The sequence below is a fragment of the Saccopteryx bilineata genome, chromosome 6 (assembly GCF_036850765.1).
Source record: "Saccopteryx bilineata isolate mSacBil1 chromosome 6, mSacBil1_pri_phased_curated, whole genome shotgun sequence".
Classification (NCBI taxonomy): Eukaryota; Metazoa; Chordata; class Mammalia; order Chiroptera; family Emballonuridae; genus Saccopteryx; species Saccopteryx bilineata.
In genome coordinates this window covers 106,206,736-106,230,871 of record NC_089495.1, presented here as the reverse complement: position 1 = coordinate 106,230,871, position 24,136 = coordinate 106,206,736, and the positions used below count along the sequence as shown (strand labels likewise).

Sequence of the window (24,136 nt, the reverse complement as noted above, 5' to 3'; positions counted from 1 at the left end):
AAAAGGAGACAAGCAAGCTACCAGATGCAGGATTCAAAATACTGGTTATAGAGATGCTCAAAGAACTTAAGAGGCTGAGTAGAGAAATTTAGTGAAAACTTCAACAGAGATAGGAAACATAAAAATAAAGATAGAAAACTTAAAAGCAGCAGTCAGAAATGAAGAATACAATAAATGAAATGAAGAATATATTAGAGGGAATCAACAGATTAGATGAACCAGAGGATCAAATCAACAATTTGAAAAGTAAGGAAGCAGAAAACACCCAATCAGAACAGCAAAAGGAAAAAAAAAAAAATAATAAAATAAATAAATAAATAAAACAAAGATAGTATAAGGAGCCTTTGGGACAACTTCAAGAGTGCCAACATTCATACCATGGTGTACAGGAAGAAGAAGAACCTATTTGAAAAATGACAGAAACTTCCCTAACTTTGTGAAGACATATAAAGTCCAGGAAGCACAGTCCCAAACAAGGTGAATCCAAAGAGGCCCACACCAAAACACATCATAATTAAAATGCCAAAGGTTAAAAACAAGGAGAGAGCCCTGGAGGGTTGGCTCAGCGGTAGAGTGTCGGCCTGGTGTGCAGGAGTCCCAGGTTCGATTCCCAGCCAGGGCACACAGGAGAAGTGCCCATCTGCTTCTCCACCCCGCCCCCTCTCCTTCCTCTCTGTCTCTCTCTTCCCCTCCCGCAGCCGAGGCTCCATTGGAGCAAAGTTGACCCGGGTGCTGAGGATGGCTCCATGGCCTCTGCCTCAGGCGCTAGAATGGCTCTGGTCGCAACAGAACAACGCCTCAGATAGGCAGAGCATCGCCCCCTGGTGGGCGTGCTGGGTGGATCCCAGTCGGGTGCATGTGGGAGTCTGTCTGACTGCCTCTCCGTTTCCAACTTCAGAAAAATACAAAAACAAGGAGAGAATCTTAAAAGTAGCAAGAGAAAAAGCAGTTAGTTACGTACAAGGGAGCCCCCAAAAGACTGCTGATTTCTCAACAGAAACTTTGTAGGCCATAAGGGACTGGCACGAAATACTCAAAGTGATGAAAAACAAGGACCTATAACCAAGATTACTCCTCCCAGTAAAGCTACCATTTAAAATGAAAGGACAGATAAAAGACCTTCCCAGACAAGAAAAATCTAAAGAAGTTTATCAACACCAAACCAGAATTACAAGAAATGTTAAAGGGTATTTTTTAAGAAAAAGAAGAAAAAAAAAGAAAAAGTATGAATAATAAGTTGGCAATACATACCTATCAACAATTACTTTAAATGTAAATAGGTTAAATACTGCAACCAAAAGGCATACGGTGACTGAATAGATAATAAAACAAGACCCTTACATATGCTGCCTACAAGAGACTCACTTCAGATTCAAAGGCACACATACATAGATTGAAAGTAAAGGGATAAATAAAAGATCTTTCATAAAAAATGCAAGAACAACAAAAAGCTGGGGGTAGCAATACTTATACAAGAGAAAGCAGACTTGAAAACAAAGCCTATAACAACAGACAAAGACCCAGGAATCTCATTCCCTCCTGGGTATTTATCTAAAGCAGCGGTTCTCAACCTGTGGGTCGTGACCCCAGCAGGGGTTGAACGACCAAAACACAGGGGTCGCCTAAAGCCATCGGAAATACATATTTATTTAAAAATGTATTGTATAATAAATATGTATTTTCCGATGGCTTTAGGCGACCCTTGTGTTTTGGTCAATATGTATTTTCTGGGGTCGCGACCCACAGGTTGAGAATTGCTGATCTAAAGAAACCCAAAACACTAAATAGAAGACATTCATCCATATATTTATTGTAGCATTATTTACAATATCTGAGATATGGAAGAAACCCACGTCCATAAATAAAAACATATATATATATATTTTTTTGTATATGTATATTAGAATATGATTCAGCCATAAAATTGAATGAGATCTTGCCTTCTGCAACAACATGGGTGGATCTAGAGCAGTGGTAGTCAACCTGGTCCCTATCGCCCACTAGTGGGCATTCCAGCTTTCATGGTGGGTGGTAGCGGAGCAACCAAAGTGTAAATAAAAAAGATAGATTTAACTATTAGTAAGTTGTTTTATAAAGATTTATTCTGCCAAACTTAGCAAAAATCCGACATAAGGTACTTGGTAAGTAATTATTATTATATGCTTTAACTTGCTGTAACTCTGATTTATAAATTTTATAAAGTTACTTCCCTACTTTATAAATCAACCATTATTGTGGAACTGGTGGGCGGTTAGAAAATTTTACTACTAACACAGATACAAAAGTGGGCGGTAGGGGCCCTGGCCGGTTGGCTCAGTGGTAGAGCGTTGGCCGGGCGTGAGGAAGTCCCAGGTTTGATTCCCAGCCGGGGCACACAGGAGAAGCGCCCATCTGCTTCTCCACCCCTCCCCCTCTCCTTCCTCTCTGTCTCTCTTCCCCTCCCGCAGCAGCTAAGGCTCCATTGGAGCAAAGTTGGCCCGGGCGCTGGGGATGGCTCTGTGACTTCTGCCTCAGGCGCTAGAATGGCTCTGGTCGCAATAGAGCAACGCCCCGGATGGGCAGAGCATCGCCCCCTGGAGGGCATGCTGGGTGGATCCTGGTCAGGCGCATGCGGGAGTCTGACTGCCTCCCTGTTTCCAGCTTCAGAAAAATACAAAAAAACAAACCAACAAACAAAAAAAACCCCCAAAAGTGGGCGGTAGGTATAAAAAGGTTGATTACCCCTGATCTAGAGGATACTGTGATGAATGAAGTCAGAGAAAAACAAATGCCAGATGATATCACTTATATGTGCTACCTAAAATACAAAATAAATGAACAAGCAGAATAGAAACAGTCATAGATACAGAGAACATTTTGACAGTTGCCAGATGGGAGGGGGGCTTGAGGGCATAGGTGAAAAAAGGGAAGGGATTTAGATGCACAAGTTAGTAGCTACAGAATAATCATAGGGTTGCAAAGTACAGCATATGGAATATAGTCAATAATAGTGTAATAAATATATATAATGTCAGATGGGTACTAGTTATATAAATGTCTAATCATAGGGCTGTACACCTAAAACTAATATAATATTATACGTAAAGTGTAATTTAAAAATAAAATATTTTTTAAAATTGAGAACATTAGTGAGATTAAATTTCAATATCATTTTAATATGACTAGAAAATTTTGAATAGCCAATTGCTAAAATAATTAAATGCAGTGTCAATGTATTAAAACATAGTCTTCTATCTTTACTCGTAATTATGAAGATATTAAAATTTCATTACCACGAACCATTATTTTGTCTGAGAGCACATCTGAGCACATTTCTTTCTCTTGCGCAAAAACTTTAAATGATCCATGTGATTTTATACTTTATTATGAAAAGTCTTAGACCTACAGGAGAGCTAAAATAATTAACAGTGAATACCATACACTTATCATCTAGAGTCTAAAATTAACATTTTTCTTTATCACATACATTCCTCTACCAATCTTTCTCTTAAAAAATGCATTTCAAAGTTGCAGACATCAGTATATTTCACTGCTAAAGAGGTCATGTTTCATTAACTACTTACTATTCAGTATTTTCTTTTTTGAAGGCAAAATTAACATATGAAATACACAAATCTTAACTATACCATCAAGTGAGATTTCTTGCAACAAACTCTACTTCTACCAATGTCTAAGTATCTAAAGTCCCACTGTTGCTCTAAGACTGTTGTTCTCAAACTTTAGCATGTATCAAGAATCATTATAGGGTTTATTAAAACACAGACTGTTGGAATCCACACCTTGAGTTTCTGATTCAATAGCTATGGAGTAAGGCCCAATAATTCACATTCCTAGTAAGTTTCCAGGTGAAGCTGATGCTACTAGTCCCATGCCAATACAGATCAAAGACTAAACTAATCTGTACATAAAAATTAAGAGATAATAAAGATGTCAAGTTGACAATATGTAGGATATACTTCATTGTTGAGGGTCTCATTCCAGATGTGAATATATTCCTGTTCTTTACCTAGTAATAGAGAAAAAGAATTTCCATAAGAAGAAAGTGCAGCCTGACCAGTGGTAGCACAGTGGATACAGTGTTGGCCTAGAAGGTTGGTTCAAAAACTCTGAGGTCAATGGCTTGAGCATGGGCTCACTGATTTGAGTATGGGCTGGCCAGTTTAACTCAGAGGGGTTGCTGGCTTCAGTATGGGCTCATTAACATGATTCCAAGGTTGCTGACTTGAGTCCAAAGGTCGCTGGCTTGAGCAAGGGGTCACTGGTTCTGCTTGAGCCCCCCATCAAGGCACATACAAGAAACAATCAATGAACAACTAAAGTGAAGCAACTATGAGTTGATGCTTCTCACTCTTTCTCCTCCTCTCCACCTCCTTCCCTTCCTGTCCGTCTCTCTCCCCTACTCTTTCTCTAAAAATAAAAAAAATGTTTGCAAAGTAATCAAATTTAGTTTATGTGTTCAATTTTCTTCTTGCAATTGATTTCGTTTCATACCACTGTGATCAAAGAAGCAGCTTGGTATAATTTTAGTCTTCCTTTTTTTTTTGTAATTAATTGAGAGGCGGGGTGGGGCTTGGCAGACAGACAGGCTCCCACATGTGCCCAAAGTGGGATCCACCAGGGCAAGCCTACTGGGCAATGCTCTGCCCATCTGGGCCCGCTGCTCCATTGCTTGGCAACAGAGCTATTTTAGCAACTGAGGCAGGCCATGGAGCCATCCTCTGCACCCAGGGCCAACTTGCTCTAACCATTCGAGCCATAGCTATAGGAGGAAGAGGGAGAGAAAGAAAGAGAGAGGAAGGGGGAAGGGTGGAGAACCAGATGGTTGCTTCTCCTGTGCGCCCTGACCGAGAATCAAATCCAGGACATCCACACGCTGAGCCGATGCTCTACTATCCTAGAAAATGTTTCATGTTTGCATGAAAAGAATGTATACTCGGCCTGACTAGGCAGTGGCACAGTGGACAGAGCATCAGACTGGGATGCGGAAGACCCAGATTTGAAACACCGAGGTCGCTGGCTTGAGCGAGGGCTCATCCAGCTTGAGCATGGGCTCAGCAGCTTGAGCAAGGGGTTGCTGGCTTCAGTGTGGGATTATAGACATGACTCCAAGGTCTCTGGCTTGAGCCCAAAGGTTGCTGGCTTGAACAAGGGATCGCCCACTCTGCTGTAGCCCCCCAGTCAAGGCACATATGAGAAAGCAATCACTGAACTAAGGTGCTATAACAAAGAATTGATGTTTCTCCTCTCTCTCCTTCCTGTCTGTCCCTATCTTTCCCTCTCTCAGACTGTAAAAAATATATATATATACTCTGCTGGTATGGGGTGAAATGTGCTCAAGTGCCAATTAAAGCAATCTATCCTAATGCATCATTTAAAGTCACCTTTTATGTTGATTTTCTGTCCAGATGATCTATCCATAGGTGTCAATGGGCTGCTGAAGTCCTGTACTATGATTGTATTACTGTCAATCTCTCTCTTCATGTCCCTTAATATGTATTTGCTTTATATATTTAGGTGTTCCTGTATTGGATGTGTTAATGTTTAAGTGGTATATTCTCTTGCTGGACTGATCCCTTTATATAATGTCCTTGTCACTTGTTCTAAAGTCTACTGTATCTTATATACATATTTAAGGTAGCTTTTTTTTTTTTTTCATTTCCACTTGCATTAAATATCTTTTCTACACCTTTGCTTTGTCTGTGCATATACTTTTTATCTAAAGTGGGTCTCTTGTAGGTAGCATGTGTATGGGTCTTGGTTTCTTATCTATTCACCCGCCCAGTGTTTTGACAGAAACATTTAACATATTTATACTTAAAATGATTACTAACAGGAATAGTTATTGCCATTTTATTATTCATATTTTCATCTTTTTCTTCTTTTCAAAGAAGTCCTTTAACATGTCTTGTAACACTGGTTTAGTTGTAACAAGCTCCTTTAGCTTTTTCTTGTCTCGAAAATTCTTTATCACTCCTTTGATTTTATAAGAGGGTTTTTTTTTGTTTTTGTTTTTTTGTATTTTTCTGAAGCTGGAAATGGGGAGAGACAGTCAGACAGACTCCCGCATGCGCCTGACCGGGATCCACCCGGCACGCCCACTAGGGGCGACGCGACGCCCCGGGGCGTCGCTCTGCCGAGACCAGAGCCACTCTAGCGCCTGGGGCAGAGGCCAAGGAGCCATCCCCAGTGCCCGGGCCATCTTTGCTCCAATGGAGCCTTGGCTGTGGGAGGAGAAGAGAGAGACAGAGAGGAAGGAGGGGGGTGGTGGAGAAGCAAATGGGCGCTTCTCCTATGTGCCCTGGCCGGGAATCGAACCCGGGTCCCCCGCACGCCAGGCCGACGCTCTACCGCTGAGCCAGCCGGCCAGGGCCTCACTCCTTTGATTTTAAATGACAGCTTTGTTGCATACAGTAATCTAGGTTGTAGGTTTTTTTGTTTTTTAAATGAGGAGGGGAGATAGAGACAGATTCCTATATGCACCCCAACCAAGATCCACCCAGCAACCCTCTTCTAGGGGCTGATGTTCTATGCCAGGGGTCGGGAACCTATGGCTCGCGAGCTAGATGTGGCTCTTTTGATGACTGAATCTGGCTCACAGACAAATCTTTAATAAAAAAATAATGTTAAAAATATAAAACATTCTCATGTATCACAATCCATTCATTTCCTACCGCTCATGTTCATGGCTGTGGGTGGCTAGAGCCAATCACAGCTGTCCTCCGGGACAACACCAAATTTTTACTGGATAATGGGTAAGGCACACTGGTCGTTGTGAGGACAGGAAGTAAACTTCTCTCCTTTTAATCAAGTAGTCAGCTAGCTAATTGCAGAAACCTTTTTGACGAAGAAGATGGCTAACAGAAAAAAAGATGAGGAGTATCGTACTTTTCAACAGGAATAGACAGAGGAATTTGCCTTTGTGGAGAGAGCAGGTTCTGCAGTGTGTCTAATATGCAATGATAAATTTGCATGGATGAAATGGTCAAATATAAAGTGGCACTTCAACACACGCCATACTACATTTGCATTGAAATATCCAGCAGGGGACAGCAGGAAGAAAGCATGTCAAGAGCTACTGTGCAGAGTGCAAGCTAGTCAGCAGCAACTCTGTGATTGGACCCAACAAGGTGACTGGAATTCAGCTAGCTTTGCTGGTGCTTTAGCAATTTGAGAAACAGAAAGCCATTCACAGATGGGGAGTATGCCAAAACATTCATGCTTGATGTTGCCAATGAACTTTTTGACGACTTTTCGGATAAAGACAAGATAATCAAACGAATAAAAGACATGCCTCTGTCGGCAAGAACTGTTCATGATCGTACCATCATGATGGCAAATCAAATTGAGGCAACACAAGTGAAGGACATAAATCCAGCACCATTCTTTTCTCTCACTTTGGATGAGTCAACAGACATAAGCCATTTATCCCAGTTCAGCGTGATTGCAAGGTATGCTGTCGGTGACACACTTCGAGGAAAGTCTTGCTGTTTTGCCTATGAAAGAAACAAGCGGGGAGGATTTATTCAAGTCCTTCACTGAGTTCGCTAAAGAAAAAAAAATCTACCGATGGATCCTTATTTCGTGTGTACTGATGGTGCTCCGTGCATGGTGGGGAAAAACAGAGGATTCGTAGCGTTTCTTCGTGAACATGAAAAGAGACCCATCCTAAGTTTTCACGGCATCCTACATCAGGAGGCGCTTTGCGCTCAGATGTGTGGCGAGCAGCTTGGTGAGGTGGTGTCGCTTGTCATTCGGGTGGTCAACTTTATTGTTGCCCGAGCTTTAACTGATCACCAGTTTAAAACACTGCTGGATGAAGTTGGGAATAATTATCCTGGTCTGCTTCTGCACAGCAACGTGCGTTGGTTGTCAATAGGGAAGGTGCTCAGCCATTTCGCAGCTTGTCTGAGCAAAATCTGGACTTTTCTTGAAAAATGTCGAGCATCCTGAGTTAGCTAACACTGAGTGGCTCCTGAAGTTCTATCTCGTGGATATGACTGAACATCTGAATCAGCTCAATGTGAAAATGCAAGGCGTTGGAAATACAGTCTTATCCCTTCAACAAGCAGTGTTTGCATTTGAAAACAAGCTGGAACTCTTCATCGCTGACATTGAAACAGGTCGTTTACTACACTTTGAAAAACTGGGAGAGTTTAAAGATGCCTGCACAGCAAGTGACCCTGCTCAACATCTTGATCTCCAGCAGCTAGCAGGTTTCACATCTAATCTCCTGCAGTCATTCAAAGCACACTTTGGAGAATTTTGTGAGCGCACTTGTCTTTTTAAGTTTATCACCCATCCACACGAGTGTGCAGTGGACAGCACTGACCTGAGTTACTTCCCCAGTGTCTCCGTCAGAGATTTTGAGCTACAAGCTGCTGACCTGAAGGCCTCAGACATATGGGTGAATAAGTTCAAGACACTGAATGAAGATTTGGAAAGACTTGCACAACAGCAAGCAGAGTTGGTGAGCAAACACAAGTGGAGAGAAATGAAAAACTTCAACCCGCGGACCAGCTGATTGTCAAAACTTGGAATGCGCTTCCCACCACATACCACACACTGCAGTATCAACCAGACTACAAAGCCATCAGCAAAACCATGTAGCACCAGAAGTCGCATTAATGGTGAGAAGTACTTTATTTATCATTGGTTAGCAACAGCATAACAATGTTATTAAAAAGAATTCAGAGACTTATTGTACGTTAAAAGTGTTGGTCTTACATAAAATGCATACATTTACTTGTATTTAGTGTTAAACATATTGTATGGCTCTCAAGGAATTACATTTTAAAATATGTGGTGTTCATGGCTCTCTCAGCCAAAAGGGTTCCCAATCCCTGCTCTATGCCCACAACCAAGCTATTTTTAGCACCTGAGATGGAAGCTCCACAGAGCCATCCTCAGTTCCCAGGGCCAACACGCTCAAATCAATTGAGCCATGGCTGCAGCAAGGAAAGAGGGGGGGGGGAGAGAAAAAGAGAAAGAGAGAAGGGGGAAGGGGGAAGGTGAGGGGAGGAGAAGCAGATGGTCACTTCTCCTGTGTGCCTTGACTGGGAATTGAACCAGATTTCCACATGCTGAGTCAACACTCTACCACTGAGGCAACAGGCCGGGGCCCTGGGTTGTAAGCTTTTAATTTTCATCACTTTAAAAATCTGATGCAAATCTTTCTGGCTTGGAGTTTCTGTTGAGATTCAGTTGACAATTTTATAGGAGCTCCCTTGTAGGTTGTTACTAACTGCCTTTTTCTTGCTGCTTTCAGATTAACCTTTGACATTTTAATTATATGTCTTGGTGTGGACCTCTTTGGATTCATCATTTTTGATCATCTCTGTGCTTCCTGGATGTGTGTTTATTTCCTCCACCAGGTTAAGGAAGTTTACCGCCATTATTTTTTCAAACAGGTTTTCAATTCCTTGCTCTCTTTCCCTTCTGGTACATCAATCATGAGATTGTTTTCACAACTGAGGTTTCCCTGAAATCACTTAAACTATCCTCCTTTTTCGTTTTGCTGTTCTAATTGGGCGTTTTGTGCTACCTTGTCTTCTAAATTGCTGATTCAATCCTCTGCTCTATAGAATCTATTGATTCCATGTAATGTATTTTTCAATTTAGTTATTGTAGTCTTCATTTTTGACTTGTTCTTTTTCTATAGTTTTTGTCCTTTTTATGTTTCCTATCTCTTTGTTGAAGTTCTCATTGAGTTCATCTATTCCTCCCGTAAGTTCACTGGGAAGCCTTCTAACTAGTGTTTTGAACTCTGTGTCTCATAGATTGCTTGCTTCCATTTTGTTTAATTTTATTTCTGGAGTCCTGTCCTTTCATTTGGGACATGTTTGCCTCATTTTGGCTGCCTCCCTTTGTTTCTTCATATTAGGTATATCTGCTCTGTCTCCAAGTCTTGGCAGAGTTGCCTTATGTAGTAGGTGTCCTGTGGGGCCCAGTAAGTAGCACTGTATCTCTTGTCATCTGAGCCAGTATTTTAGGATTTCTCTTTTGTGTGGACTGTATGCTCTCCCTCTCCTGTTATAGTTGAGCCTTGATTGCTTTTGGCAGATCAGTTGGTAGAACTGACCTTCACATTGACTGGCTGTGAGTGGCCACAACTACAGCAGATGAGCTGTTATATGTGGGCTGACTTGACAGAGTAGGGTTCATTGTAGCAGGGCTTTGGTGCCTGCTAAGTCCACCCTTTGTTTGTGTTGTTGTGGAACGAATTGGGTAGTGCTCTGGTGTTATGTGAAGCCAGTCATCAGGTATGCTGATTCTGAGGACTCTTGGGAAGGGCTCCCATAAAGGTCCAGGTCAGTTGCTGCCTATTTTTAGCCAAGTAATCTACTGTTGGTAGCTACCTATGCTGGGGTTGGAGGTGCCTCAAGAGAGGCTATGCTACAAACCATGGCCAGCTGCTACTAGTGCTGGGATAGGGGTAAGTGAACAAGGTATACAGGGCACACTGAAGTAAGCACTGCTAGTTTGGGGTTTGTGGACCTTTCAGAGGTTTTAACAAAGTTAATTAGCATGGGTCAATGACACCCACTAAAAGAGGTTCTGGCCTGTGTACAAAGTTGAGTAGGACAGAGTCTCAGGAAATCACCAGGGTGGGGCAAGTTTCATGGAGACTTAGATTTGGCATCTGCCTATACCTGAAGGATGAGAAGAAGTGCAGGTGCTCCCCTGCCAGCTCTCTGTTGGAAGGACTCAATAAAGGAACAAAATGACAAAGGGTGCTGCCCCTCCAGTCTTCGCCTTGTAGCCATTCAGTTCTTCCCCATACATCCCTATGATTTTCCAGCTGCTACCCAGTGCTGGAGGTCAGAATGAGTGCATCCTTCAGCAAGTAAGTCCGTGTGTGTGGGCCCTTTAAGAGGAACACCTGGGAACTCTAGCAGCCTTCTGTCTCACCCAGACAGAATTCCTGCTGATTTTCACAGCTAAATGTTGCAGGACTCCTGTTTGCAGCAGTGGTGGTCCAAGCTGGGGCTGCCTAGTGTGGGGCTGGGAATCCTTGCTTCTTCAGAGGTACCTTCCTAGCCAAAATATCCCTCTTGATTCTCAACCATCACATGTGGGTGTGGGACCAGTCCATTTGGCATTTCTACCCCTCCAACCATTTTATTCTCAAGATGGTTTCTTTTTTATACCATTAGTCATAACAGTTCCTTTCAGCTAGTCCTCAGGCAATTCTAAAGGACGGTAGTTCTATAATTTACTTGTAATTTGAAGTCATAGTAGGAGGAAGCAAGCACAGCATTTACCTACTCTGCCATCTTGACCAGAAGTTGGACATTTTTTTCTTTTAGTGTTCTAAAGCTATAGCTCCATTATCTTTTTAATGAGAAATCTGCTATTATTTTTGTCTTTGTTCTATTTTTCTTAGGCTGCTTTTAAGATTTTTTTTAATCTTTATTGTTCGTTTTAAGCAATTTGCTTATGATGTTCTTTGGTGCCATTTTTATTCATCTTATGCTTGTGTTTCTTGCTTAATAGTTTTAATCAACTTTGGAAAATATCTGGGATTAATTCTTCAAATACTTTTTCAGTTCACCTTTTAAAACAATTCTCTTTTCTGTTTTTCATTTTAGGTAGTTTCTATTGCTGTGTCTTCATGTCTACTAATTTTTTCTTCAGCAATGTCTAACATGCCATTAATCTCATCCATTGTGTCTTACCTTTGACACTGTAATTTTAACCTAGAAGATACCTCTACTTAATATATTCAGTCTTTCCTCTAGACTCTTCAATTTATGAAGTACAATCATAACCATTTACATAAATGTTCTTGACCATTTAGCATCTAGGTTCACAAACAGAAGGATTTGAATTCCTCTGTAAAAGGGACTGGCTTATTATAACTTCACCATATTTAATATGTTTCTTTCACTAGTCACTTATAAATAGAGATTTTATCATAAGAAAATCAAGAAATATTTTTTACAGGTCCTGGCTGGGTAGGTAGCTCAGTGGATAGAGCACCATCCAGACACACTGAAGGTGTGGGTTCAATCCTCAGTGAAGGCACATGAGAAGCAACCAATGAATGCACAACTAAATGGTACAACTAAGGGGAACAAGTTGATGCTTCTTTGTCTCTTTCTCCATTCCCCCCATCTCTCTCTCTCAAATCAATGGAAAAATTTTTAAAAAGAGAGAAAATTTCTGTTTTCCATGAGAAAAAAACAAAATTTGTAGAACCCAGTATTTTAATGTTCTCATTTCTGAGATAACCAAATTCTTTGTTTATAAATCTACAACTATGCCTTAAAAATTATTGCCTACTCATGCTCATATTACCTTATCTTGTTTTTTAACTTCCTTCTCTTTACTCGGTCTTCAGCTTAAGCTACAATGGCAAAGAAAATTTACCAACTTTCTTAAAATATTAAGTTCTAACATTAAAATGGGGAAACAAAATATCCAGGTATCTGAGTCTGTTTTATATTTAAAAAGAAAAGCACTTTTATATTAGAGATTCAGAAAATAAAGTACACTAAAATTGTCTTGTTGGCACATGTAATTATAAAGGTTGAGAATCTCTCATCTGTAATTCTTACTTCTTCACCCACTGTAGTATATATAGCTTTAGACCCAATACTATATTGAAATTGCTATTCAATAAAGTACCAATGACTTCAGACACCAATTGGGAGTCTTTTGGGAGTAAAAGGAGCTGCTATTAAAAATTACACAGGGCCTGACCAGGCAGTGGTACAGTGGATAGAGCGTTAGACTGGGACGCAGAGGACCCAGGTTTGAAACCCCGAGGTTATCGGCTAGAGTGCGGGTTCATTTGGCTTGAGAGCGGGCTCAACAGCTTGAGCACAGGGTCACTGGCTTGAGCGTAGGATCATAGACATGACCCCATGGTCACTGGGTTGAACCCAAAGGTTACTTGCTTGAAGCCCAAGGTCGCTGGCTTGAGCAAGTGGTCACTAACTCTGCTGTAGCCCCTACCCCAAAAAGGCATATATGAGAAAACAATCAATGAACAACTAAGGTGCTGCTACAAAGAAGAATTGATGCTTCTCATCTCTCTCCTTCCTGTCTGTCTGTTCCTGACCATCTCTCTCTGTCACACACACACACACACACACACACACACACACACACGGAAAAAGACAAATCAAGGATGTCCAACTAGCATGTAAGGTTCTACCAAGGACTAATCATAATCACCAAATCCAAACTTCATAAGTTTTGTTATTTTTATTATATCACCAAAGTTGTATATTTTATACATTACTGAAAAACATATTGGCAGACATTTTAACTCTTTTCCTGCCTCCAAATCCAACTTCCAATTTCTACAGCTACCCACTCTGGAATATACTTTCAGATTTTTCTGCATTTACTTGTGTATGAAGTTTTCTGGTAGTACCTGTTACTTAAATGAAATCACATGTATTAGTCGGTATCTTGCTTTTTCATGTAAAATATCTTTTTAAAGATTTTTCCTAAAGAACTACATCTGTATCTACTTTATTCTTTTTCATGGCTGCCTAATATTATACTGTAAGGACATATCATGATTTCAGTATTCTAATAATGAACACTGAGACTGCTTCCATTTTTCTTCATACAATTCTCCCTCTGCAGGGCATAACCATATAACATTCTCTATGAACCTATGATAGTGTTTCTTTATTACAGATATAAAAAAGTTAAACCTCTGGTTCAGAAGTATGTACTTTTAAATTGATAAGATATCGCTGAAATTGTCTCCTAAAAAGATAAAGCTATTCATTTAGTAGTTTTGAGTGTCTACTTTCCAATTTGGCATGTACTAATATTAAGATTTTCTAAATTTTGCCAATTTTATTAGTAAAGATTTTTTTTAAATCCTATCTCATTGATGTTTTAATTGGAATTTCTCAGATTACTGGTGTGGTTGAGTATCTCTTCAAAATTTTATAGGCTAGATTTCTACTTCTATGAATTTCCTACTTACATTCTTCCTCATTTTCTACCAGGTTGTCTTTTTCATTCTGAGATGTAGGCACACCTTGCATACTTTGAATATTAACTTTGTCTATTACATGTCAAAAAGTTTATCCCAATCTATTGCTTGTCTTTTTAAATGCCTTTTAAAAGTTTGATGTCTCACCTGAAAAGGCTTTCTTTACCCCACAAGCCCTCAAATATAAAAAAATTCTCATTCTTTAAAAGTTTTGCCATTTTATTTTTTATTTATAATTAGTCCACTTGAGAAAACTGCCATATAGTTTCCCCCTTTATTAATATAGTGAGTTACATGAAAATGTTTTCTAATACTAAATCAATATTACATTCCTGGGATTCAACATATCGGAACTGATATGTTTAATGATTGAAAGCCCAGGCGCTGAAGTCAGAATACCTGTGTTCAAATCCCAAATCTCTCACTCACTAGTTGTATGATCTTAAGCATGTTATTTAATTTCTCCATGCTTCAGTTTCCTCATTTTTTAAACGGTGACATCCATATATATCTCAGAGGGTAGTTTTAAGGCTTAAGTAAACTGATACACATAAAGTTGTTAAGAACAAACAGCACCCAGAACACAGAAATTGTTTAATACATATTCTTATTGCTTACTAAATTAAGTTCCTTACATTTCCAGGTATAGGGTAGGCAGCATTGCTGGAATTGGCAAAAGCCTATAGGCCAAATTTGGCCTTTTGCCTGTTTATATAAATAAAGTTTTACTGGAACATTCATACCCAAAGTTTAGAATTTATCTGTGGTCATTTTTATGCCCCTACAGCATAGTTAAGTGGTTGTAAGAGTCCATCTGGCCACAAAGCCTAACATATTTACTATCTGTTCCTTTATAGAAAAAAATTGCCAACAGTCCCAGCAGAACTGTTTAAACTCAAGAAATTCAGTTTAGTACTACACAATCATGATATTATGTTACTATGGAAACACAGCAATTAAGTAATAAATGACTAAAAAGATTCATACAAGTGAAAAGAGGCAAAAAAAATGTTTTAGTTACTTTCAATTATTTAAACATTTTGCACTTTTTGGATGTCTTTATCTTTTATTCTAGTGTGTGTCTACTAAAGTAAAGGGGTATGACATGCATATTCTAAGGGTCTGGGACGTTTAAGGTTTTTAACAAATAACAGCTGGATAATTAAATGGTGAAAACAAAAATAGGATACCTAGGTGACAATGATTAGATATGTCTAAATTCTAAATATAAATATCCTATGGCAAGCATTTTATTTGCCATATTAAAGTCTTTCTTTTAATTCTTACAGTAGTCAATTCTAAGAGCGATCCATTACCCCTCCCTAAAGTGAAGAGACTAAAACTCATAGCAGTAAAGTAACATGCTTATTCTTTTAAGATTTTATTTATTGATTCTTTTTTTAAAGAGACTGAAGAGAAAGAGAGAGGCGGGGGTAGGGGAGGAGTGTGAAGCATCAACTCATAGTTGCCTCTGCTATATGCCTTGATTGGGGCAAGCCCAGTGTTTTGAACCAATAACCTCAGCATTCAAACTTGACACTTGATCCACGGATCCACCACAGGTCAAAGAACATGCTCATTTAGATACATCTGGTAAGGGAAGAAGCCAGCATACAAACTCTGTTCTCCCTAATGTAAAATATGCTCTTTATACTACAAGGTTGGAAAATGGTAGGAAATAGAAACAGTCACAGAATATTATCAGAGTATAGACTCTGAAAGAGACAGAAGACATGTAAATGATGCAACAGAAACTGTGGTATAATTTTAATTTCTAAAATTAAAGGGGAGAGTGACAGAATTGTTCATTTCTCCTAGTAGCAAAATTTTAAAAACCAAACTTTACTAGGTAGCAATTTATAAAGGCTGAAATTTAGTTCAAAAGGTTTATACTGCCTTAAAACTTAAGATAGCATATACATTTAAAAGTATAGAAAATGCTAGTATAAATAAAAATATAAAGTTAAATTTTGGAGTTTTGTTTGTCTTTAATGGCTTTAAAAGGAAAGAAACACCACTGATTTTAGCCAGACAGCTCTCCATCCTATACATCTTTACTTTTTCCAGCACCTAATACTATCCCTGACATACAGGATGTATTTATTAATGCCATCTAAATAAAAAAAAATCCTCTTATGTCATATTTGTGCTTTCTTGATGACACAAATACAGAGTAACCCTAGCCAACTGGTTCATGCAACCATAACCCAAGGCACCACTATTCACCTGGTAATGACAACATTAAACAATGTGCCAAATAAAACAGAATGCCTTAGAAATACATGTGCTTCCATAAATTTAGAAACTTCGAAGAGATATTTCATGTAAATAAACTTTCAAAATAACTGATACTCTTTAAATCACCACAACTTATCTTTAAACCATCTTAATGGAAATACAGTGTGTCCATAAAGTCATGGTGCACTTTTGACCATTCACAGGAAAGCAACAAAAGACAATAGAAATGTGAAATCTGCACCAAATAAAAGGAAAACCCTCCCAGTTTCTGTAGGATGATGTGGCACATGTGCGCATGCGCAGATGATGATGTAACACCATGTATACAGCGGAGCAGCCCACGGCCATGCCAGTCGAGATATGGACGGTACAGAGGAAAGTTCAGTGTGTTCTGCGGCTCGCTAAATTCGAATCCGTGACCAAAGTGCAACATGAATATCCGCGTGTTTGTAACAAGTGCCACGACATTAATCACTTAAAACAGAGAATCACAGACGTTATTTACTCTGTTATACCAGACGTCCTTACCCGTGTGTGGCAAGAACTTCACTATCGTTTGGATGTGTGTAGGGCAACAAATGGAGCCCACATCGAACTGCACTGAATAGGTATGAAACTGGGAGAGTTTTCCTTTTATTTAGTGCAGATTTCACATTTCTATCGTCTTTTATTGTTTTCCTGTGACCGGTCAAAAGTGCACCATGACTTTACGGACACACTGTATTTAAGAGATTTCTAGGTCTTTCTTCTTTACTTTAATCTCCACACAATATAAACTTTTGATGACTCAAGTTCATCAAAGCATATATCAATCATTACACTGTTTCACAAACAGGGAGTCTTCGTGAGTTATTGAGGGATGTCCAATTGTTTTGTCACTTCACTAACTCATCCTTAATACTACTTTTTAAAATGTTTCCTACTGTCTGCTCACCTGTTGCCACGTATAGGCCACCACCACCCTAGTCAAAGTTTCTAAAATGCCAGTTGTAGTTTAAAATATGTAAAACCAGACAGACAGTTGATATACCTGACCATGTACAAATTCTGAAAATTGCCCAGGTGTAGCAATTTTCACTGTTCTAAGGCCTGGCTCAAAAGCTTTTCTTTCACTTCCTAGTTCTGAGATCTAGTATTGCCACAAAATAACAATTACAACAGAAGTTATTTCTGCATATTTTCTTTATTTTTACAATATAGGGAAAAATATAAATGATAGTCATAACAAAACACACTAACCAATCATGTAGACAAATCACATCAGGCACCTCATAGTATATGTTATATGAACAATTACCTAGCCAATTATTAGCCAAGAGTCAGCAAACTAGGTCCACTGGCCAAATCTTTTTTTTTTGTTTTTTTTTTTTGCATTTTTCTGAAGCTGGAAACAGGGAGAGACAGTCAGACAGACTCCTGCATGCGCCCGACCGGGATCCACCCGGCACGCCCACCTTGGGGCGACACTCTGCCCACCAGGGGGCGATGCTCTGCCCATCCTGGGCGTTGCCATGTTGCGACCAGAGCCACTCTAGCGCCTGAGGCAGAGGCCACAGAGCCATCCCCAGCGCCCGGGCCATCTTTGCTCCAATGAAGCCTTGGCTGTGGGAGGGGAAGAGAGAGACAGAGAGGAAGGCACGGCGGAGGGGTGGAGAAGCAAATGGGCGCTTCTCCTGTGTGCCCTGGCCGGGAATCGAAACCGGGTCCTCTGCATGCTAGGCCGACGCTCTACCGCTGAGCCAACTGGCCAGGGCCTCTGGCCAAATCTTATCGAAAACTGGCTTGTCTTTGTTTGGCTCTTGAGCTAAAAATGCTTTTTATGTTTTTAAAAGATTGTAAAAAAATGACTAAAAAAGAACATTCAAAGAGACTCTAAGTGGCTTACTAGGCCTGAAATACTACCTTGCACTCTACAGAAAAAGTCTGCCAACCTCTGATCTAAGATATAATAATAAACAAACACATATAAGACATATAAAGCCACCCTTTATACACAAAGCTTAAGCTATAAATATGTCAAAGTAGATGTATAGTTGTTTCAGTGGTGGGTTCATAATGATGCAGCCAAACTGTCTTGTCCAGCCCTGCCTATTCCTCTCTAGACCATGCCCTAGCAGAGGTCCCCAAACTTTTTACACAGGGGGCCAGTTCACTGTCCCTCAGACCGTTGGAGGGCCGCCACATACAGTGCTCCTCTCACTGACCACCAATGAAAGAGGTGCCCCTTCCCGGAGTGTGGTGGGGGGCCAGATAAATGGCCTCAGGGGGCCACATGCGGCCCGCGGGTCATAGTTTGGGGACGCCTGCTAAGTAAAGTAAGGCTTAGGCAAATTTTCTGACTACTCTTATTTATTCCTCCTGATATGTTGTTGGATGCTCAAAGAATGGTCTCCTTGCTACTAGTACCAGCTATGTCTGTCAGTCTTTTTAGGAATGTCATTGCCTTAGCTATTTAAATCTTTCCTAAACTTCATGTCTGACTTCCTCCAAATGCCTTTCAGGATCTTTCTAGTTCTTTGGTGGCCTCACTTTCCTTTAAATTACAGTTTTTGCCACACAATTTAATAAAATCATCTTATTTTTTTGCTAATGATTTCCTGTGTGTTAGTCTAGTATCCCCAAGTAAACTACTTGTAGGAAGGAAACACATCATTGCTGTTATCAGTACCTCACTTTAATAATAGTTCATTATCTTCTAACTACATCATTTCCCAAGTGCATCTTTCTACCTTAGAGAAAAATAACTTGAGGGCTGGTAAAAAGTAGTAAGTGATTGGAAATATCAAAGGATGACACACACAAAAGAACTGAATAGAAGACCATAGGTTACACTGAGAACTTAGAACGTGTATGTGAAAAACAAGCAAACTATATTGGGGGAGAACAGAGATATAATGATCAAGAGATAAAAAGAGACCACTGAATAATACTCTGAAGCAAAATAAGACCAAAATATTAAGAAAATTATAAACGCTCATAATACACACAACTACCCCAAATTTGCCTTTCAACATTACTGACCATTCATTTCTTTCTAACAATAAGCTCTTGACACTGATATCCATAGGGGCCATTTTTCTTTCTTTCTCTTTCTCTTTCTTTCTTTCTTTCGACAATGTCATAAACTGAAGCACTAAAAGATTCAATGGAAGAGACATGCACAGTATTCTAAATCTTTGAATTTACAATATTGTGAATTTACTTGAAGTCTAGTAGAAAATGCTAGGAATAAGAAAAAGAAAACCAATCATTTATCTTTTGATTACCTGACTAATAAAATGTGCATATTCCTACATCCCTCTCAAAGATAACACCTAGACTCATTTTCATTAAAAAAGCACCAAAACCATTTTTAAAAAACCTCTTCAGGTTACTTCATCAAATTGTAATTTAATATAGGCAAAATATAACGTACACAGCTTTGGATGTATAAACATAAAATTTAAAAAATTTTAAAGCATAAATACAGGGTGGGCAAAAGTAGGTTTACAGTTATGAGTACATTAAATCATTTATTCTTGTATTATTATTTATTAATTTGTATTATTTTTCATACAAACAACTGTAAACCTACTTTTGCCTCATCCTGTATTACCAATGAGACTAAACTAAAAATAGAAAAATTATAAATAAAATGTTCTTTACCTAAGTAAAGCTACTAATGACAATGAGACTATTAACCATTAATACCTTCTCTTTTATCTGAGTTTTACAGCCCCAACCTGACCTATGCCAACCTAGTCAGAAAACAAATTAAGAAAAATATGCTTAATATAATACTGTAAAAAATTCACAATTATTAAATGCATGATAAAAAAAAATATCAGCTCTCCATTACTCAGATGAAGAGGATAAGTGATGAAACAGATGATACCAAAAAATATTCCTAGAATCAGTTTTTTCAAAGCCATAGTATTCATTTGGGAGAAGCAAATTACTCTCATAACTATGTTTGACTGAAGCCAGTAATAACCAAAAGCTTATTTTTTCTGGACATTCAATGATTCTGAGAATTCAGACAAAAGGGAAAAGGGAGTTAATTCAGAAGCATACAAGTGGCTAAAGGCAGCCAGCCTGGGATAAAGAGAAAAAAAAATTCAGTTAACCTACACAAGAAAACTGAAAAATGATCTATGCAGAAAAATAAGAAATTATAATAAAATTTACTGTGATAGTGCTAAAGGGTTTAAATATGTCATTTAAAAAAAAATCTTAAGATTTTTTTTTCCTGTCAAGTCATCATCCCTTTTTTCCACTAACTGGTGTTATTAGTGATAGCATTATCAGTGGTCTGAAAAGCTGAAAGCAAAATTTAGGTTCTGTATTATAAAAGGTATGTTAAATACTTGTTACCACTGTTTTCCGTAAAATCCACCATCTGTCTCAATAGGCATTTCATCTCATTCATGAGAAAAATCAATTCAAACAAGAAAATATGAGAAAGGCAGGGGACTAATTTCTCTTGAATTATTTTAGGTGATTTAAATAAAACACACGATAGTAACAATTATGGATTTAGCAAATACATAAAAACTAAATATTCATCCAAATAGAAGCCCATAGGCACAAAAACTCATTTAGTTTCTAACATATGGCTCCAACTCCTGAGTGGCATATGTTTAGCACTGGTGCTGGTAATAGCATGGTGGTAAAATATTATAGTAACAGCTCAACTTCTGCTATTTCATTCTTATAATACAGAGAAACACACACCAACTTTGGTTTCAAGAACTAAAAACACAGACCACAGTTAAGAAGCAAAATAATTACGTTGCTCAGTTTAAAGAGTCCACACGTATATGAGGATTATAGCATACAAAATAATCTTGTCAGCCTGTTATTCTTAGTTAATAGATGTTCAGACACAAAGGCTTTTCACAAAAAAATCTCTTAATTCACGATTCTTAGCACCCCAGCAACCATTACGCGCGCGCACACACACACACACACACACACACACAATATCCCAAGGCTTTTAACGCTTAACAGTTTAATAAGAACGATTAACGACTACATTAATTAAAACAGCCGCTGCTGTGCCCGCGATATTGTGACTAAATTATTCGTTCATTTTCCTTTACCTAACGCTTGACGTCTCTCCACAGCGGTGTCAAAAGTTCAACGATTCGGGCTGTTAAAACAGAGCGAGGACTGCAGTCTCCAGTCCCCCTCCGGACTGAACAGGTGGTTAACTCCGCCGGGCAGAGGGACGGCCAGGTACTGCCACCAACCCAGCCAGATCACACACACACACAGGGCGGGTTTTCGAGGTTTTAACCCCAAGATGAGCGGGAGAAACTCTCTTCAGAAAAACGTTTCAAGTTCGGCGGCCGCGGGGCGCCCCAAACCGAAGGCGCGGCGGCCGCTCGGCGACCCGGAGGGCTCCGCTCCCGACCGCCACGGGCCGGGGACCGGGGGGCGTTGGGAGGCCGCCCGCGCCCCCGCCTCGGGATAGCGACTGGCCGCGCCCCCGCAATGGCTCCGAGGGGAGGCTGCTGCCCCGCAGGTGCCCCGGCAGGGACCGGGTCCGTCCCCACCCCAGTCCCCCCGGCCCACAGCGCGCTCCCAGGACGGAGGGATCCGGGCCGTCGACGGGCCCGAGCCCCGCTCGCTGCGGCAGCCCCTCAGCCCAGCCTAACGGTCTCCGTGACGCCCGCGAAGGGATGGGACGGGGATGGCTCGGACTCCCCCACCTCTCCCGAAGGCAGCGCCGCGCTCTCACCTCCGAGTCACGCCGCTTTGGGCGGAGGGAGGCGGCTACCCTGGCGCCTCTTCTTCGGGTAACTTGATCGTGCTCGCTCTACCTCAGAAGCAGAGCCAGCTCCCGGGGCCGCCGCGGCCGCCGGCCACTAACTCTCGGGGTGCTTTCCCGGCTGTGACAGCGCCGCCTTCAGCCCCGCTCCTCGCTCCCTCTCCGCGCAGCTCCCGCTTTCTGTTTCACCCGAGGGACCACGAACGCCGCCGCCGCCATGCTTACTACGGAGCCAGGAGGAGGAGCCGGGCGTCGGCGCGCCGAGTGCGGCTGCGCGAGCCCCGCCGACGGCGCCCCCGGCCGGCCCGGACCCTGCCCGCAGCCCACGGGGTCTCTCCCGCGCCCCAGCGCCCCCTCTGCGCCCTGCGCGGCTGCAGGCGCTCCCCTGAGGCCCAGCCGCGCCTGGTTGGTCGTAGTCCCTGCCGCAGCCTGGCTGCGAATCACACTCGGGAAATGTGGTGTTAATGGACGTTCCTAGGGCCACTGACAATTCTCAAACCAAATTGTAAAATCCCCTCCCCCCAATCCCCGTTCCCCGGCCGCCCCGCGTCAGCCTCCTTCTGAAAGCACGGGAATTGCACACGGGGCAGGTGCCCTTAAAGACACTCCCCCACGGAATTGGAAGACAACCCAAGTGGGCTTGGGTGTTTCAAACCTCAACACATGGAGCCCGGGACCTCTCTAGCAAGCGAAAATACTTAGCTGTTTACTTCAGATGAAAACGTGGGGGTTCGTTTCTTGGTCTCTTCCCCAGTCAAATCGCGTGGAAACCCACTACCTTAATTTGTACAACAGCACGAAGACTTACAAGTGAACGCAGCAGAGATTTCCTTAAACCTCCAGCTACTGGGGGCGCTGCGATATTGCCTGCGGGCTGGCCAGGGCCGCTCACTTCCGCAGTCTCCACGGGAGGACTTGGGAAGGGGGTAGTCCTTGGGGCCGAGCGCCCAACCCCACTAATTGTCCCTTCAAAAGCAATGATGGATGTTACCAGGATCCATGTTTTGGCTTTATTTCAGTTTTGTGTGTGGGTTTTTTTTTAATTGTGCACCTTTTAAAATGGCAGTATTTTTATTTTCTCATAAATCCTTTAAAAATGTACTTAATCCTTAATACTATATTCTTAAAGAATACAATGGTTGATAAAAATCCTCTGTTGATCAAGGACCATCAAATTCCATAACTTGGTCAAGTGCTAAAGTCCCAGATGCTTGCTAAAATATATAGGATCCTTGCTTTGGTGATCTCTTTTTCCCTTGGGATGTTCTCATCACCTTTTCCGGTGTCTGCCACTGCTTCTCATCTCATCTGCCTCTATTTACACTCTGATCCTTCTCATCCTTTCTATTTTACTGTTCATTTTTTACTCTTTTTTCCTTTCTTGATTACTTTTCTCTATGGCTCCAGGTGATGATTGATCGGATGCTTAAATCTACAGCCAGCTGAGAGATTTTTTTTTCTCATCAGTAAATAAGACAGTGACTCTATATCAAGTGATATCTTGAGATACTTTCATTGCTATTCATTGTCAAAAGTTCTTTTCCTGTGAGAGGTGCTTCCTTTTCTTTTTTAAAAATTAATATATTTAATTTTTTTATTTTAATTAAAGTCAATATACAATATATTCATTTCAGGTGTATAGCATAGTGATTCAACATTTATGTATCTTAAAAGTGACCACCACACTAAGTCTAGTAACCATGTGTCATCATAGATAGTTATTATATTATTGATTCTATTCCCAATATTGTACATTAATCTGCATAATTTATTTTATAACTGAAAATTTGTACTTTTTAATCCCTTTTCCTTTTAGGTATTTCCTTTCCTAACTTCCAGGTTTGTCCATCTTCCAGACCAAATTGCTGGAAACCTGATCTCTGAATAACTAAATCATTAACTGTATATTGTTTTAAAATATGAGGATTTATCAGAATGTGTGTGAGTTGGGTGGCTTCTCCATATTGCTGTGCCAGCTCTGTTTGGTCTGAGACTAAACTAGTGGTTTTCAAATCTGACTCTAAGCTGGTAATTTCTAAAGCTTTCTACTTGGAAGTTTTTTAAAGAGACAGAATCTTATCATCGATCCCTCAAGATGTTGATTCCTTTGTGTGTGGGGCAAGAGGTGAAGCAGCATTTTTTTTAAATGTATTTTTAAAAAGTATGTCTTGGGCATACCTACATGT

General features: G+C 40.5%; 1 protein-coding gene across 4 annotated transcripts in view; it reads right to left on the bottom strand.

Moving 5' to 3' along the window:
• The window catches only part of FNDC3A (fibronectin type III domain containing 3A), a 157,151-nt gene extending 134,756 nt beyond the window's left edge, over positions 1 to 22,395 (bottom strand). The window contains exon 1 of one of the 4 annotated variants that reach the window (XM_066234376.1): positions 21,921 to 22,395. The gene's annotated coding sequence lies outside the window, so the exon portion shown is untranslated. Of the gene's footprint in view, positions 1 to 21,279; positions 21,855 to 21,920 lie in introns of those variants that run through there. The other 3 variants (XM_066234379.1, XM_066234378.1, XM_066234377.1) reach the window with 3 other exon arrangements.
• Between the last annotated feature and the right edge of the window lie 1,741 nt (positions 22,396 to 24,136).